Raw genomic sequence first — 19,003 nt, forward strand, 5'->3', positions numbered from 1 at the left:
TCTTTGCCAAGATGCTGAAGTGAACAGTAGTGTGGAAATATGCCTCAGCATTAATTACCAGGAAAACACCAACTAATTTATTGTTAATATTGTTATTCTCTGATCCTCCTAATACCTAATACCCAGTCATAATCTTAAGTCTTAAACCTTGGCCTAAGTACCAATTAGTGAGAGGTGATATCACCTTCCTTTGACCTACATTCCTTTCTTTCTTTTTTCTTTTCTTTCTTTTCTTTTCTTTTTTTTTTTTTTAGAGATTTTATTTATTTGACAGAAGGAGAAACAATGAAGCTTGATCCCAGGACCCCAAGATGATGATCTGACCCGAAGTCAAATGCTTAGCTGACTGAACACCCAGGCACACACACACCCTGTATTCCTTTTTTTTTTTTTTTTTTTTCCATTTATTTACAGAGCCCCTGCTATATGCCATGCACAGTTCTAAAAACTGGGGAGAGAGCAAAGAACAAAAACAGACATGGGAGTTGGTCATAGTGTCTGGAACTTAGGCATGTGACCTATGTATTAAAAGCCTAAATGCCACTTACTGTCACTGAGAAAAAGTTATTTAACTCTTATCTGTAAGATTGGGAGAAAGAAGGAACCTGTATCACAGGGATGCTATAAATCAGATTAAATAGTATACATTTAGAACAGTGGTAACAATGTGCTGGAAGGGCAAAAGCTTGAACAACTGGGTGGATTAATAGAGCAGCTAAAGAGATAGGAAAGCTAGTAGTTTAATCTGAGATACCAAATGGGGAAGTCAACTAGACCATTAGATATAGAGGTGGAAAACTGTGTAGAAACATTTGGACTAGAGAGAAAATTTGGAAGTAACTGATATGTAGCTATTGAAGCCTTGAGTATGGATAATATTGTCAAGGCTAGAGCAGGAAGGGAAACTGTACAGCCCCAAGAAAAGTTGGGGCTTTTAAGCATCAGAGTAGTATTAATTGCCTACTGTTTCAGAAGCAGAGTAGTACAATGGGAAGAGCACACCGTTTGAAGTGAATCTTCATCTGTTTTGCTCAAATTTACTCATCTATGAAGTGGGGATAGATGACACCTCTCCCAGGTGATTGTACCTTCCCTCATTTTATTACATTGTATCGCATTTTTTGTTTGTAAGAATTTATTCAAACTCAAGCATAAAAGGTGTGTTTTTGTCTGCATCTTCAACAGCCATATAAGATAGAGCATATTAAAATAGTAACATTTGGGGCGCCTGGGTGGCTCAGTGGGTTAAGCCACTGCCTTCGGCTCAGGTCATGATCTCAGGGTCCTGGGATCGAGTCCCGCATCGGGCTCTCTGCTGAGCAGGGAGCCTGCTTCCCTCTCTCTCTCTCTCTCTCTCTCTGCCTGCCTCTCTGTCTACTTGTGATCTCTGTCAAATAAATAAATAAAATCTTTAAAAAAAAATAAAAATAGTAACATTTATAAGCTCTAAGGATTTTACATGCATATAGACCACAATTTAGGTATCTTGTATTTTATTGTCTTTGTAGATGAAGAACTCAAGCACACGGAGGCTTAATAATCTAATCAAGGACAGAGAGTAGAACCAATTTGACACTCAGTAAATGTTAGCAGATAAACAAATCATATTTAAAAAGTCTGTGCTTGGGGCGCCTGGGTGGCTCAGTGGGTTAAAGCCTCTGCCTGCAGCTCAGGTCATGGTCCCAGGGTCCTGGGATCGAGCCCCACATTGGGCTCTCTGCTCAGCAGGGAGCCTGCTTCCTCCTCTCTCTCTGCCTGCCTCTCTGCCTACTTGTGATCTCTGTCAAATAAATAAATAAAAAAATTAAAAAAAAAAAGTCTGTGCTCAATTAACTTAGTTTCCCCTCTTCCCAAGTTTCTTTCAGGAATTGTGCTTGACGAGTAACATTATTATAGACAGTCACTGTCCTCGACATGTTTGGTAACATTCCTAATATTTGTCTTAATTTAGTTGAGACTATGACTATTGATTTTTAGTCAATGAGATTTACCAAAAAGCTCTTTCAGAGAGGGAATTATGTCCGGTACATTTTGGTGTTATATCTTTGGGTCATTAAGCTTAATGTGTGTAATCATTCTTAAAACAAAAACACACCAAAACTCCATTTCTCTTGTGGCACCCAAAGAAAGGAAATGGTGTGGCTGGCAGTTGTAATAGAGGTGATAGAATGGAGGACCGGGAATTAGGAGCCCTGAATCTTGGATTCTAGTTCTTCAATTAACTGTGCTCATTCCCCCAAAATTTGGTAAGCGTCTTCCACAAGCTAAGCACTGTGCTAGGCTCTATGCTTTTAGGTACATCTCTGGGTCCACGTTAAAGGAAGATGACTTCCTTTCCTTGCTAGGGTTAGTAAGAGCTTCATTAGGGATGTGATTTGGCGGAAGGGGAGGAGGCGGGCCAGAGGCTGCACTCAACGCCCCGCCCTCCGGGCAGCTCTAGTTTCAGGTTCTCCCAGGAGACTCCGCAACAAGAAAAACTACACCCAAGATGGCGCCGCCGGGCCTTCTCAGTTCAACCACCATCTTCTCGGTAGTTCTTGAGGGGGTAGGCACAGCTCGCAGGCGCGGCCCCGCCATCCTCAGTGCGCCTGCGCGGCCGCAGAGCCTTCCCCGCCCCTCACAGCCGCCGTCGCTGCTGCTGCTGCTGCTGCTGCTGCTGTTGCTGTTGCCGCCGCTGCTGCACTGCTGGCGGTTCCTTGCGCCTCAGGTGAGTGAGCGCCTGAGCCCGGCCCGCTGGAGACGCGCGGCGCTGCCTGCGGGGGCGTCGCTCCCCGTGCTTTCTCCTTCCGCGCCTCATCTCCGCGGCGCGCGGGGGCTCGTGGCTCGTGCTGCCAGCCTCCTCCGGGTACCCCGGCGCCCTCCGCTCTCCCCGCCGGCGGGACCTGGGTCAGCCCGGCCTCCCTAGCCTCTACCCGCGCCCGGGCTTCGTGGCCTAGCGACGAAGCTACCGATGACAGCGTACGGGCGGCAGGGGTCGAGCCTCCGGGCGCCCGGCCCCCTCGGTCTCAGGACGCCCCTCAAGCGCGCCTGCCTTTCCCGCTCCTGCCGTACAGGCGGCAGAGGTCGGTGGGCCTCGGGTTGGGCGTTCATCTACCCTGCCGGTCCCAAAGCCAGGGGGGCTTGAAAGGTGGGCGGTGAGCTTGCCTCGCATGCGTACGACGCTGGTGCAGCGGGAATGTTCTCGGGCAGGACCCCACGATGACCATACGAGGGAGGGGCTTCCTAACCCCACTTTACAAATGAGGAAACTGAGGCACAGAAGTGAAGTGCCATGCCCAAGGTCACGCACCTGATAGGGGCAAGGGCTAGCTCTTGAAGTCAGGGTCTCGGGCTCTCAGGCCATTACAGTTGGAATTTGGTCTTGTACCTTTAAAAATTTTTGAAATACACTTGCGTCTCTGGAGCTGTTTTTGAAATACACTTGCATCTTTGGAGTTGCTTCTTCAACGTCATAAAAGTAGGCTGTGAAAAAATATCTTGTTGGAGTACAATTGAGGTGTTACTGTAATAATAGTAGTACGTTGAAGAGCTCACCTTCGTCCAACGCTTGCTGTGGTGCCAGGGATATTAAACATTTTATGATGATTATCTCACTTAATACCTCAGCAATTCCCAGTCCAGTGTGTCCCCCTTTTTCATGCAGCTCCTCCACCTGCACCCCCCCCCCATGGAAGCTGGCCTCAGTGTCACAGGTAGACAGACTAGAACCTCATGGCTGAGGAGGCAGGGGAGCTCTCCCCTGGTACCTCACTGGCAGAACAGGGATAAGCCTTGTCTGCCTGCATCCAAATTTTACCCCCAATCTGGTCCCCCAGAGGATATAATTAGTCTTCCTCTTTTGGCTGCCAGGAGAACAGGACTGGCTAGCTGGGCTGGCTGGATCTGGAGGTGACAGAGCAAATTTGGTGAGCACTCACCTCATTCTGGGGCTTTTTGGCTCTGTTCCAACACTTGGCTTGAACATCTCAGTATATAAGATAAAGTAACAAGAGAAAGAAGGCATTGACAGGGTGGTGGTGAATATAAGAAGCCTCCATGATTTAAAGCCCCAAAGGAACAGATGTAAAAATATGTGAATGTTTCTTCCCCAAAATAACTAGCTCAAGTGTCTTTTTTCTCCCTTAGCAAATCTTCCTACATACTTCAAAGCTCCATTAAGTCACCACCTTTTCTGTGAAGCCTTCCTTGCTTCATTTTCCCAATTAAACACAAAGACACAGGAGGGTAGAGGCTTTAGTCTTAGCCTCAGGACTATTAGCCCTTTGAGGTCAGGAATCATCTTTGCAGCCCCAAGTGCTTGGTTCATAGTAGGCCGTTGGTAAAGACTCTGTGAATTTCCACTGCTCCTTTTCATTACTCAGAGTGATGTTTTCCTGCTGCCCTTCTGTTCCTCCTTCTTGCCCTTCAATTCTCTTTGCTATCCTTTCCTTTAGATTCAACTTCTGGTTGAATCTGACCCGTCACTCAGAAATCTCCGTTGCACCCTGTTTCTGTAAATTTGCACATAAGGGTTTTGCATCAAGAATCCTATTTATCCCAAGCAGTGGAGTTGGTATATGCCACTTAAGTGTACAGGGTAGTTTTTATTTGCATGTTGCAGTAAGGTAGCCTGAGGCTTACGGCTTTTTAGTCTATCCCTAGATACATGTGAGAATTTTTACATTCTTTTGCCTTAAGTGACTGGCTACCCCTGATGCTATCAGGTAATCGGAATTTTTTCCTTAAAACAATTCATATTATTTACAATGTTAAGTATTCAGAGGGCTTTTTGGGAGGCAGCAGATCTGTGTATAGGTTTTCTACATAAATGAAGCTTTTTAAAGAGTTTTTCCAAGTAAATTCCTGCAAATACATTAAGCTGTTATTGTATATAAGGCATGGTATAAGATTTACAGTTGAATAAAATACGATTCTTGGTAAAAGACCTTACTAGCTAACTGGGAAACACCGTATTTAGCTGTAACTCAAGTCGAGTCTAAAAAATTGGTATAATAACATTATAAGCAAGCAATATGACAGTATAATGGGATGTTTCATAAAATCATACACCGTTGAAGTTGAAAGGAAGCATCAAGTCATTGAGTCCATCTTTTTTGCCTTCATGGACCCCATCCTGAGAAGTAAACTTGTCCAAGGTCACAGAACTGAGGATTACAACTTGAAATTCTAGACGTTTTATCCATTAATCAGTGAATTCATCTTTATGTTAACCAGCAATTCTATTAAAATTCCATTTATATGCTTAGAATGGGGGTGAGGAAGAGATAACAAAAATATGATTCATGTCTTTAAGGAGTTTTGCTGGAGAATAGTGAAGAACTGTTAATTGTAACTATAATTGTTAATTTGTATGGTAGAGGAACTAGGTATGTCACAGGGGTGCGGGAGAGGCAAGAGGGGTCAGCATGAGCTGTGGTGGTGAGAGCACTATGGGGAGGAGTTAGGACTTTCTGGGCTTTGACAGATTGGTAGGGAAGAATGAAAAAGGACAAGGTAAGCATTTTGAAGTAGGGTGGTGAAACTATGTGTAAGAAAATAGTGAAAACAGAAACAAAAAACCCTGGGTTGACTAGGGTGACTGGACTGGATTAGAATAGTGGTTCTCAGGAGCACCTGGGTGGCTCAGTGGGTTAAACCTCTGCTTTTGGCTCAGGGGTCCTGGGATTGAGCCCCGCATAGGGCTCTCTGCTCAGCAGAGAGCCTGCTTCCCACCCCTGCCTGCCTCTCTGCCTGCTTGTGATCTCTGTCAAATAGATAAATAAAATCTTAAAAAAAAAAAAAAATAGTGGTTCTCAACTCTTAGTGTGCATTAGAATCACCTGAAGAGATTAAAACCCAGATTTTAGGGGGTGTCTGGCTCAGTCGGTAGAGCATACATCTCTTCATCTCTGGGTCATGAGTTCAAGCCACATTGGGCATAGTGCTTACTAAGCAATTAAAAAATAAAACCATATTGTGGGGGGCTCCACTTCCAGAGTTTCTAATTTAGTAGGTCCAGAGTGGGGCCTGGGAATTTGTTTTTTTTTTTTTTTTTTTTTTTAAGAGCATTTGGTTTTTGGCTTTTATTTTACTTTTTTTTTTTTTTTTAAAGATTTTATTTATTTGACAGGCAGAGATCACAAATAGGCAGAGAGGCAGGCAGAGAGAGAGGAGGAAGCAGGCTCCCCGCTGAGCGGGAGCCTGATACGGGGCTTGATCCCAGGACCCTGGGACCATGACCCAAGCTGAAGGCAGAGGCTTTAACCCACTGAGCCACCCAGGTGCCCCGGGAATTTGTATTTTTAACAAATTCTCAGATGATGATGCTTTTAATCCAGGGACAACACTGAGAACTTCAACTGGATTTGAATGTTGAGAAGGTAGAGTCAGAAACTGTCAAATAATTTATTCCAAAAAAGTGTAATAGTGTGTGTTCTGTATACCAGGATAGGAGAGCTCTGGAAAGATACATTCCAAACTGTAATAGTAGTCACTTATGGAAGTAAGATTTAGGTGGTTGGAGAATTCACTTGTATTCTATACCTTTTAGATACTTTTGCATTGTGTATGCATTTTGCATACTTCTTTTGTATTTTAAAAAGGGAAGAAAAGAGTCCTTTTTGAAGATATAAATATTTATGGATTTAAAAAGAGCTTGCTGAAGTAATCTAGTGTCATACAATAAACATTTTTAGACTGTATGCCAGATGCTACTAGGTTCTGGAAATACAAAACCTTTGCTAAAGCTTGCAGTCCAGTCATGGAGATAGGCAGATAACAATTCTACAAAGTGTCATGTGAGCTTTGCAAGGACAGGGTCTAGCTTTATGCATGCCAGATGATAGGCATTTGGTAAATGATGAGTAAATGAGCAAATGCAGGCAGGAAGTGAGGATAGAAAGAAAAAGAAAGGGCAAATGGAGATTTTGGAAGAAAAAAAATGACAAGACTGAACAGGGATGATAAAAGGAAAAGCTGTGTCAAGGACTTCCAAATCCAAATATTGGTAACATTTTGACTGGGTTTATTGCAGAACTGGGTGTCAAGTTGTCTATTCTGAAAGACCTTTTTAAGTCAGGCCCCCCCCTCCTTTTTTCTTTTTTTAAAGATTTTATTTATTTATTTGACAGACAGAGATCACAAGTAGGCAGAGAGGCAGGCAGAAAGAGGGTGAAGCAGGCTCCCCGCTGAGCAGAGAGCCCTGTGCCGACCCAAGACCCTGGGATCCTGTCCTGAGCCGAAGGCAGAGGCTTTAACCCACTGAGCCACCTAGGCGCCCTCCCCCTCCCTTTTTAAGAGACTGATAATAGCACACAGAAACTTAACCTAGATTGAGGGTATTTACCAGATTTCAGGGCTTTCTTTGGTAAATTAAAATTTTTATTTTTAATCACAATGCTAATTTTATTGTATTTATAATATTTATCTACAGTTTTGCCATCAATTGTTCTTTTATTAATGTGAAATTAACTAAGACATATGGAGACTGTCTAAAATGCAATGCAGAAATGGGTGGTATTGTATCTTCATCTTCTTAAGTGAAGGGATGGTATAATTCTATCGTGTTTTCCATAACGCCTCACAGAGTTTGACATATTATCAGTCCTAAATGAATATCCGTTGCTGATGGCTGAATGGGGTGTACTTTGGGGGAAATGTGGCTCACTGCATTCTGAGGTGACTTCTTTATAAACACTAATTACATTACCAAACAAGCTGTGCTATTAAACTTGGTAAAGAACATATGATATGGAGTAGGTGTTGTAATGTAATGTAATCCCCAGCTTTTTGTTTGGCGCTTGTACTTTTTATCTTCCTCAGAGATTTAATATAGAAAATGGAAATTCATTTCCCAAGTAAAGGGGTGGCTTCCCCCAGGTTTTGGCTACATTTTTGACTATAGCCCCTCACCACTTAAGAATGTCCACAGTCTAGTTTGAGTTTTCAGTTTATCAAGTATAAATTTCTGATACAGCCATTCTTTACACTCCATTTTATTACCTCTTTTATTTTTTGTTGTTACAGGTTTTGCAGTATCTTTTTTTTTTTTAAAGATTTTTATTTATTTATTTGACAGAGAGAGTGAGAGAGCGATCACAAGTAGGCAGAGAGGCAGGCAGAGAGAGAGGGGGAGGCAGGCTCCCTGCTGAGCAGAGAGCCTGATGCGGGGCTCGATCCCAGGACCCTGAAACCATGAACTGAGCTGAAAGCAGAGGGTTAAACCTCTGAGCCACCCAGGTGCCCCTGCAGTACCTTTTTTTTTTTTTTTTAAGATTTTATTTATTTATTTGACAGAGATCACAAGTAGGCAGAGAGGCAGACAGACAGAGAGGTGGAAGCAGGCTCCCCGCAGAGCAGAGAGCCCGATGTGGGGCTCGATCCCAGGACACTGGGACCATGAGGCAGAGGCTCTAACCCACTGAGCCACCCAGGTGCCCCCCTGCAGTATCTTTTTAATGATAATTAAAAAGGCCATAGTTACTGTGTTGTAGGATCTATGAGTTTGATAGCCTAAACTCTCATTAATGCGATAAATCAGGGTAAGGAAAATTGTACGGAGCTGTATGAAACTGTATGAAGTTGCTTCCTATTTATACTGATATCTTAAGGTTAGAAGTCTTGTCAGCTTTTCATTTAATTGGTAATTGTCATATGGTAATCTTCCTAGAAATACTTGGTTTTTCAAAACAGATATAGTTGTTTATTAAAAATGATAGTTTTATCCTTACAGTGCTTGCACATTTTTAAGCCTGTACCTTCAACTTATGGATAAAAGTTGAATACTTTTGTAAATTATGAGGTTTTAGCTCAGAAGCCATTTTGTGTGAAACAGTAATACTTGGCAGGGAAGAAGAGGGGAATCAGGTTTATTGTCTCTTTATTTCTGCAGTTGAGAAAACTCTGGAGACAGGGCCCCTCCTGCCATTTTTAAACTTTTGTAGATATCACTTCTTTTGAGTCTTTGTGTTGGGACATAGTTTTAACAGAGTGTTAACTAAAATATAACTCTGGGTGATGAGATCGGATAGGATAGATTGTTTTTCAGATACAGGCAGGTTTCAGGGTTCTCCTATTACAGTAATAATGATCATAATCATAATACCTAAACATTGTATGGTGCTTCTTTTGTCATTAAGATCCTAGTAAACTCTGGTATCCAAACCAAAAAAAAATAAGGAGAATTAATGATTAGTTGGCATCGAGTGGGAAAAGATGGTTATGAAGGGTCTGCCCAACCTCTAGATACGGGATGTTCAAGTTCAAATCTTCCAGGTTCAAATTCTAGCTACGTGGCCTTCAGCATATTATAAAACTTCAAGCCTCAGTATCTTCATCTGTAAAGTGAGCAGAGATTATAGTACCCATCTTATAAATGGGTTGGGAAATAAAATGAAACAGTGAATGGATAAAGTACTTATCATGGTGTCTGGGTCACTGTATTAGGTTAGTATGAGTATTGAGTTACCACATCTTATAGCTCTTGTTTGTCCTTTATTTCCACTCAGGCTGTCTTAAAGAACAAATTGTTTTCAGGGATTCTGTCTTATAGCTGATGGGAATCCAGGTCCCATCCCAAGAGCATGTACTAGAGCCTTGCCAGCATTAGTTTTCCTGGTGTCCTGAGTTGCATCTTTCAAGAGTGGAAGACAGAGGGAAGTGCTTCTGCTTCTAGAGTTACTTTAGTCTGACCACTGTGTTAGAGCTTCAGCTGGTTGGTGGGTGTCTGGGATTAAAAGAAGGCCCCTAGATGGGTGTTGCTTTGTTCTAGTAGTTATCTGTACCAGTCAGTACCCTGGAATGAATAGAATGATTATACAGCTCAGGCTCAGATTCCCAGCTTGGCAGTCTCTGGAAACCTCCTGTTTATCACCTGCTATCATGCCAGAATTTAGGAGTGACGCACAACAGGAAGGTGGGCCTGTTGTAGGGGGTGCTGCTGTTTTCCTTTGGAAAAATGCAAGGTATACAGATGGCCCTTCCGGGGGCTGAGGACCAGCAGGGGTGTTTCTGTTAGAATGAAGTTCTATTAGCATGCTTTAGCGGCTGCCTTTGATCACTCCCTTTCCCCCCTACTTTTGCTTATGTGATAGCACCTCTGAGCGTATTTCTTCTGGTGGAGAGTAACCCAGACTTTATGTAGTAAAAAGGGCAATGAGCTGTATTTTAAAAAGTCATTGTTTCTCCCATGGAGCTGGGTGGCTTGGCTTGTTTTTCTGGCTGTCTGGAGAGTCTCCTGAGACCCTTTCCTAAGGGCCCCCAGGAGACAGCAATGAAACCAACATCCATTACTCTAGACACTTAGGGGGGTGCTTAAGTCAGTAGTTTTATGCTTAGATTAATTTATGCTTTAACCCTGGCAAAACTTAAGAGCCAAGTCATCAGATAATTGTGCTTCTTACTGAGTATTGAATTTAGCCCAGTCCTCTGCGATATCTTTTAGAGCCTGGAATAGAAATCCAGGTGCCACACCCAGCCTCACACTCAGTTGGTCATGTGGATTTAGGCAAATCACTTAAATTTCTAAGCCTCTTTTCTCATCTGGGGATGAAGGCTTGACTGTAGACCAGTGGTTCTCAGCCCTGGTTGCATACAGAATCACCCATGGAACTTTTTTTTTTTTTAAGATTTTATTTAATTATTAGAGAGAGAGAGAGCGTGCGCACAAGCAGGGAGAGAAGCAGAGGAAGAGAGAATCTGAAGCAGACTCCGCACTCAGGGTGGATGAGCCCAACACAGGGCCGGATCCCACAAACGCAAGATCATGACTTGATCCAGAACCAAGAGTCAGATGCTGAACTGACTGAGCCCCCTGCCATGGAACTTTAAAAACAATACTTGGGGATTACCCTCACCCAATTAAATTGTATCTTTAGGGTTGGAGCCTGGGTATTGATGTTCTTCAAAGGTTCCCAGTCTTTCTGATGTGTAGCTAAGAGTACAACTGGAAAAGATGACCATGTTTTAAACAACTGTGTCATTCTGTTCTTCAGGGACCTTTACTGTCCACACAGTAAAGTCTAATTCATGTGTTCTGACCAGTTTGTCTTCTTTCCAGCCACATGGTTGTTGTCTCCCGGATGTTGTTCACATTTCTTTCTTTCCCAACTTGATGTGCTCACATAGAATGTCCTTTCCTCCCATTCAGCTATACAAAACATATCCATTTAAGGCCCATCGTTGTTAACTTCCTTTGGGATCACCTTAGTCTTTGCTCATTTCTCCTCTACACTGGTTCCAAACTTCATTTAGCTCTAAATGCAGTGAACACTAGATGCAATGTAAGACACGATACTCAAGCACTATTCCTCTTAGGGATATGGGACACATGGAAATACCATTGGTTTGACTTATGTGCAATTAAAACATCTGTGGATATCTTGTATTGCTGGCTCTCTCATTATGTGTGTATATCTTACAACTTTCAGTTGATGGATAGCTGTCTATGACCTGACTCCAATGGGCATTTTTAAAATTTTTTTTTTTAAGATTTTATTTTTATTTATTTGACAGACAGAGATTACAAGTAGGCAGAGAGGCAGGCAGAGAGAGAGAGGGGAAAGCAGGCTCTCTGCTGAGCAGAGAGCCCGATGCGGGGCTCGATCCCAGAACCCTGGGATCACGACCCGAGCCGAAGGCAGAGGCTTCAACCCACTGAGCCACCCAGGTGCCACCAATGGGCATTTTTAACTTTATCTCCTGCTCATAATAGGAAACTACTGTTCTTCTGAAACTGGGACATTTTCTCCAGACCTGTGCTTTTTCATCTTCTTTTAAGTTCTCACTTTCTGAAATTTCTTTTCTTTTTTTTTTTAATTTTTTAATTTTTCTCTCATCCCCGTCTATAGGAATTTAATCCTTTCTTCAAGGTCCAGTTCAAATTTTACCTCCTCCTTGAAACTTTTTCTCAGCATCCACAACCTGCATTAACTGACCTTTTGCCCTAAAGCTCCGTAACCTTTAGAGCAGTGGTTCTCAAGTTGGGGCGATTTTGCCCCCCAGAGGAGATTTGGTAATATCTGGAGACATTTTTGGTTGTCACAGTGGTCTGAGGAGGATGTTACTGTCATCTAGTGGGTAGAGGCCAGAAGTGCTGCTAAATAGTCTACAGTGTGCAGGACAGCCCCCGTAACAAAGAATTATCTGACCCAAAATGTCAGCGGTGCTGAGGTTGAGAATTTGTCCAATTCACAGGCTTTTGTTTATACTGCTTTGAACTGTAGTGATTTGTTTATAGACTTAATCTCCCTTACTCAGTGGGCTTAATGGTTGAAGGTGAATTCAGCCCGAAACCTGCGCTTTCTTGTTAACTACATAGGGTTTAATCCTACACCTGTGGCCTGATCCTAACTGCTCAGTGTAATCTAGGGCCAGAGATCAAAGGTCTTCAGCTGGGGTGGATGCAGTGAGGCAGTCAGCTAAATTTCTCTCCTTTTCACCCTCCGAGTCTTTTCATCTGTAATAACCTGGGAGGCAGTGTGACACAGGGGGTACAGGGCATAGAGGGAGCATTTGGAATCCGAAGACAGTTGGGATTCCGTTCTAGCGGTTGCATGTATTAGTTGTGTTGTGTAGCTCAGTCCATTTTACCTCTTTCAGCCCTAGAGTCCTCATCTATGTCATAGAGATGATTCTGGTGTGCCAGCGTTTTATTTCACAGTGCGATCCTAATAATCCAACAAGATATTAGATGTAAAGGTGCTTTGTAATTGTGAGGTGCTATAATAATTACCCATTCAGACGGTGGTTTATATGTAAAAAGAGGGAATGTGAGTCCGCTTGCTGTAGAAGCACCACTGGCTGGCTACCTTCTCACTTCCTGCAGCTTTTCAGCTGTAACTTCTTCAGCACCAGCTGACCCCTTCCAGCTCATTCTCCTCAGTAAACCTCCTTTGTTCGTTGCCTTCATTCTGTTTTGGTTGCCTGTCTGTAGTCTTGCCAAAACCCGAAGTGATTGACTCTTCCCTTAGAATGCAAACTAGTGACTTGCTGTCAGTCCATCCTGGCAAAGCCTAACGAAGGCCAGACAAGGTACTGTGGTCGTGAGGCAAGCTGCAAGTCATGACAGCGCGTAGTTTAGCCAATACTATGTGTAGTCCCTTACTGCCTTTTTCAAGGAACAAAGCAATGTTTTTTAAGCACTGCAAATCTTGGTGAGTTTTCTTTGACAAAATGGACACAGTGCGGGGTGAGACAAAAGCCTTAGAGCCTCAATGCCCCTAGGATCAGGCTGGGTGCACCTTTCTGCTGATTTGCTGAGTGACCTTCAGCTAGTTGTTGAACCTCATCAAGTTGGTAGTGGGAGGGTAGGTCTCTTAGGATTGTAATAAGAACCGAAGAGTTGGGGGATAGAGGAGCCCTCACTCTGGGTAATAATGTAAAGAACTGCATTAAAGGGAGCTTCTGGGTCACAGAATGTCAGTCCTGTCCGGAGCCCAAAAGGTCACCCTACCCAGTCTCTTCCCTTAACTGATGAGGAAGCTGGGGCCTAGAAAGGGAAAATGCTTTGCCCAGTGCCACTCAGCTAAGTAGGGGCCCACCTAGGTCCAGAGTTCACATTTGATGTGTTTACCGGCTCTTTCTCAAACTGGAAGAACATGGGCATCCATTTTTTCTGAGTGAACAAAGTTTACGCTATATTGTTGGATTTTAAACTGTGTTCTGCAAAGCCCTAGCAGTCTCACCACCACTTCAGCCAGAGCCCCTACACTTTTCTCTGTTTTCTTTTTGAGTTGTAATGCAAAAATTAAGCCTGTTGTCTTTTTTTTTTTTTTTTTTTAAGATTTCATTTGTTCGTTTGATAGAGATCACAAGTAAGCAGAAAGGCAGGCAGAGGGGTGGGGGAGCAGGCTCCCTGCTGAGCAGAGAGCCCAATGCAGGGCTGGATCCCAGGACTCTGAGATCATGACCTGAGCCGAAGGCAGAGGCTTTAACCCACTGAACCACCCAGGCGCCAAAGTCTGTAGTGTTGATGATCTTTAAAGGCATTCTCAGTGCTGTCTCTGAATATCAGAGAAGAGTGGTGTCTTTCCTGGTCATCCTGGGAACATTTTTGCTTGCACTTCAAAAGTACCAGTTTCTATATTTTTACAATGTGATATACATAGTTATGGGGTTTTTAGCATGGAGAACTGAATCTCATTTTTCTTAGATTTTTGCTGTCAAAAGATAATGGTCCTGGGGCACCTGGGTGGCTCAGTCATTTAAGAGGCTGCCTTCAGCTCAGGTTATGATCCCAGGGTCCTGGGATTGAGCCCCACATTGGGCTTCCCGCTCAGTGGAGAGCCTGTTTCTCCCTGTCCCTCTGCCTGCCACTCTCCCTGCTCTCTCTGTCAAATAAATAAATGAAATCTTTTTTAAAAAATTAAAAAGGGGCGCCTGGGTGGCTCAGTGGGTTGGGCCGCTGCCTTCGGCTCAGGTCATGGTCTCGGGGTCCTGGGATCGAGTCCCACATCGGGCTCTCTGCTTGGCAGGGAGCCTGCTTCCCTCTCTCTCTCTCTCTGCCTGCCTCTCTGTCTACTTGTGATCTCTCTCTGTCAAATAAATAAATAAAATCTTTAAAAAAAAAAATTAAAAAAAAAGATAATGGTCCTTTCTAGTCCTGATCCTTCACCTTCCCCTCCCAGCATTAGAATTTTCCTCCTTTACCATGTAAATCTCACTTCTCCCCTTGACTTCTTTGACATCATATTTTTGCTTTTCTACTTGAATCTCTGAGCATTTTTTTTTTTTTAAAGATTTTATTTATTTGACAGAGACACAGCAAGAGAGGGAACACAGCAAGGGGAGTGGGAGAGGGAGAAGCAGGCTTCCTGCGGAACAGGGATCCCAGTGTGGAGCTCGATCCCAGGACCCTAGGATCATGATCCCAGACGAAGGCAGATGCCTAACGACTAAGCGACCGAGGTACCCCTCTCTGAGCCTTTTTTTCCCTTTGTGTCTTACTGATCGGTTCTCTCTTACTTTCCTTCCTTCCTTTCTTATTTATTTGAGAGAGAGAGAAAGGGAGCCTGCATACTTGAGTGGGGTTGGGGTTGGAGAGGGGCAGAGAATCTCAAGCAGAATCTGTACTGAGTGCAGAGCCCAGTGCTGGACTCCATCTCATGACCCTGAGATCATAATCTGGGCTGAAACCAACAGTCGGATGCTTAACCAACTGAGCCACCCAGACACCCCCTGGTTCTGCTTTCTTTCCCATCACTAAATTGTCTTTCAGAAGAGTCCAGGGCCTGCAGCTCCTCATCATCTCTAGTTTGGTAAGTGCCTGTGGGTATTCCTCATTAACTCACTCCTGCCTGTGCTCAGGTCTCTTAGAGGTCCAAATACTAATTCTGATTCTACATTGATTTTTTTTTTTCATCATTTTCTCTGTTATTGCTTCTCAGCTCCCCCATTGCACCATTATTCTTTATCCTTCTAACTGAAAACCTTGGCAAAATCTGACTCTTTCCTGACCATATGCTATTTTTACCAACTTTATCCCAGAGCTCCCTTTTCCTCTTTTTTTTTTTTTTTTCCCTGTGATCACACTTGTCACCTTTCAGCTAGGATTTCTGTAGCAAACTACTAAACTCTTCTCTTTTCTAGCATATTTCCCTTCTAGTTTGTCTGAGTTGTTGAATCTTTTTAAAATCCTATTTAATTTACTGAAATCCTTTTGGGAATAGGCAGGATGAAATTAGAGGAATAGAGTCTTTCTCGACCCATCCTCATCTCTATTAAGGATTGTTGCTGATCATCAAACCTTTCAGATACTCACTTCCTCAACTCAGATATTCTTTCCTTGTCAGCTGATGAGGTCATGTTGGATTGTCATCATTCCAAACTGATTAGCTATCCTAAACAAGATCCCCAGGTGATTGTCTGTACATTGAGGTTTTTATTTATTTATTTTTTAAGATTTTATTTATTTGACAGAGAGAAACAGCTAGAGAGGGAATAGAAGCAGGGAGAGCAGGAGCAGGAGCGGGAGAGGAAGAGTCAGGGTTCCTGCTGAGCAGGGACCCTGATAAGGGGTTCAATCCCAGGACCCTGGGGTCATGATCTGAGCTGAAGGCAGTTAAATGACTGAGCCACCCAGGCGCCCCGAGGCACACTGTTCTAATAACAAACAAGAAATAGCTCTTGTTTCTGAAACTGGTTACCAAGTAATAGCTGGAATTTTATTTTCTTATCCCTCCTCATTCCATGTTCTCCTTGTCTTTAGCCAACTCCTGAGATAGTGAGGGTTCTTGTCCTGATATGGCTGAATCAAACCTTCGGTCTGGCTTCCAAGTCAATGGTGGTATAGGATTGATCTAGGCTTCTACTACCTTTACTTCAAGGAGGGGCCTTGGTAGAGAGGAAGAAATTTGCCCCAGGTCCTACAACCAGTACGTGGGCCCTGGCACAGACATTATGATAGTGGGGAAAGCAAAGGTTTTTACATTCTTGCTCTGTTACTTACATAGATGGGAGATAATGGAAGTGTTACTTAACTTCTCTAAGCCTAAATTTATCATCTCTAAACTAAGACATGAAAATATCTGCCTGAGAGGATTGTTAGGAGGGTTAAATGTAGGGTATTTAGAGTATAATTCCTGGCACAGAGTAGGAATTACACTTTCCCCTTTCATTCTCCAGCCATTTGGTACCCTGTTCACTGCCTCAGTTTGAGGATGGCTGGTTTTTACTTGTCAGCCCTCCGCCTCCTACAACTGGGAAAGAGGATGAACATTTTGTAATCTACTGCAGTTTATAAAATCCCTACCAGTTTTATAAGAATATTAGTAGCCCTGGGGTGCTTGGGTGCCTCGTTCAGTCAAGCGTCCAACTCCTGATTGCAGCTCAGATCTTGATCTCAGAGTTGTGAGTTCAGACTCCATGTTGGCCTCCACGCTGGGCATGGAGTCTACTTTAAGAAAAAAGGAATATTAGTAACCCTTATTACCAGGATGGGTTCTAGCAGCCCCGTCATTTATGCACATGAGGGAACTGCAGACCTTAAAGATCCCCGGGAGGGAGTCAGTCTGTGTAGCTGAGAGATCTGGAGATGGAGTTTTCCACTGTGTGATCTTAGTTTTCTTTGAGGTGTTATAAAATTCCTCATTGGCAATGGCTTGGGACAATGAGAACTAAGCAAAAATTGAATCTGTGGAGGAATGCAGTAGGTCCCCTATAACGTGGAAGGTAAACATCTACTGTCTTGTTGCCAGTTCCCAAGTCATATTGGAACAGTTCACTGCTCTGCATTTTCTGTATCTGGCCCAGCTGATAGGGACAGGCTTCTCATTTAATTTGTGCCCTTGCTTAAGTGTTTCTTCTGGCACAAACATTGCATTTTTCTTCATCTTTAAGAAAATGCATAGAACACTAGGTGAATGCCAGTCACTTTGGAACTGAGGTCATCTCTGGCTTTCTGTCCCTGAGGCGTCTTGACAGATCTCTCCATGCGGAGTTACTTTTGAATAATTAACATCTTGCAAGGGTCTGCTTTCAAGTGAGTGAATTAAAGTGGGAATAAAGTGGGTGGATTGGAAAGTAATTTCAGGAAATCACCACTTTACATGGAAAAAAGAACAAGTGGAAATAGACTAAAATGTTAACAGTCGTTGTCTTTAGATAGAAGGACTGTGAGTAAAATATCTTTCCTGAAGTGAACACATACTATCTTTATAATAGGAAAAAGAACTTTAAAATTGCCATTTTAAATTACTGGTAAACGGTGATATCCAAATGAAAAGTAACCATAGTTTATAGTGTGATTAATAAACACACAATGAGGGGCGCCTGGGTGGCTTAGTTGGTTAAGCATTAGACTCTTGGGTTCAATCTCAGGGTCATGAAATGGAGCCCTGAATGGACTTCTATGCTCAGCACAAAGTCTGCTTGAGATTCCCTCTCCCTCTGCCTGCCCCTCCTGCTTGTATGCGCTTTCTCTCCAATAAATAAATAAATAAATAAGTCTTTTAAAATAAAAATTAAAAAATAAACACACGAATATAGATCTCAGGCCAATATTTTGGGTTAATTGGGTCAATGTGGTATTGTAAGAAAATTGCAAATGCCAGCCGAGATTGGTGATGAAAGATTCAAGCCCCCTCATTCCCTTATGAAATGTACATGGTTGGGGCGCCTGGGTGGCTCAGTCAGTTAAGTGTCTTCCTTCAGCTCGGGTCATGATCCCAGGGTCCCAGGATTGAGCCCACTGTCAGGGTCCCTGCTCAGCAGGGAGCCTGCTTCTCCTTCAGCTGCTCCCCCTGCCTATGCTCTCTCTCTGTTAAGTAAATAAAATCTTAAAAAAAAAAAATAAAGTAGGGGCACCTGGGTGGCTCAGTGGGTTAAAGACTATGCCTTCGGCTCATGTCATGACCCCAGGGTCCTGGGTTTGAGCCAAGCATTAGGCTCTCTGCTCAGCAGGGAGCCTGCTTCCACCTCTCGCCCTCTCTGCCTGCCTCTCTGCCTACTTGTGATCTCTGCCTGTCAAATAAATAAATAAAATCTTTTAAAAATAATAATAAAATAAAAAAGAAGTGTACGTGGTATAAAAACAAAATAAAATAAAAATTCAGCTTCTGGCCATTCAGTAGCTCACTTAAGATTATAGGATCCCTGGCAACTGAGAAAAAGAACCAGGTTCTTTTGGAGGTTAAATATCATCAGGTTTGTGCTCTGTTAAGTGGCACAGATGTTTGGGATGCTTGTGATTGGCCTGTGGGGTCCATGTTTGAGGAGTTTCTTGACTGGCATCCTCTGGGTTCTTAGGAGGAATGATAAAAAGGCTTTTGTTTGTTCTCATGTAGTCACAGTTGGAAACAGAATTTATTTTGGTGTATTGGTCAGTAATAGCTAAAAGGTAGCCTAGAATCTATACCTTCTCCATAGCTAAGTAAATCAAAGCCCTGTAATCCTATGTCTGGAGGGAAAAACAGAAAAATGAATTAATATAGTAGACTAACATTTTATGAAGGCTTTTGTGATTGTCACCAATCAGAAGTAATTGTTTCTTCCTTGAACTATTTTTTTTTAGATTTTATTTATTTATTTA

General features: G+C 43.0%; 1 protein-coding gene across 5 annotated transcripts in view; it reads left to right on the top strand.

The window, feature by feature from the left end:
* The first annotated feature begins 2,648 nt into the window (after positions 1–2,648).
* The window catches only part of LOC111141706 (NDRG family member 3), a 76,678-nt gene continuing 60,323 nt past the window's right edge, over positions 2,649–19,003 (top strand). For 2 of the 5 annotated variants that reach the window (XM_022494483.1, XM_022494484.1), the window contains exon 1: positions 2,966–3,062. The gene's annotated coding sequence lies outside the window, so the exon portion shown is untranslated. Of the gene's footprint in view, positions 2,708–2,965; positions 3,063–15,152; positions 15,234–19,003 lie in introns of those variants that run through there. The other 3 variants (XM_022494480.1, XM_022494482.1, XM_022494481.1) reach the window with 3 other exon arrangements.

The sequence above is a fragment of the Enhydra lutris genome, unplaced genomic scaffold, assembly GCF_002288905.1.
Source record: "Enhydra lutris kenyoni isolate GAN:26980312 unplaced genomic scaffold, ASM228890v2 scaffoldscaffold6, whole genome shotgun sequence".
NCBI lineage: Eukaryota > Metazoa > Chordata > Mammalia > Carnivora > Mustelidae > Enhydra > Enhydra lutris.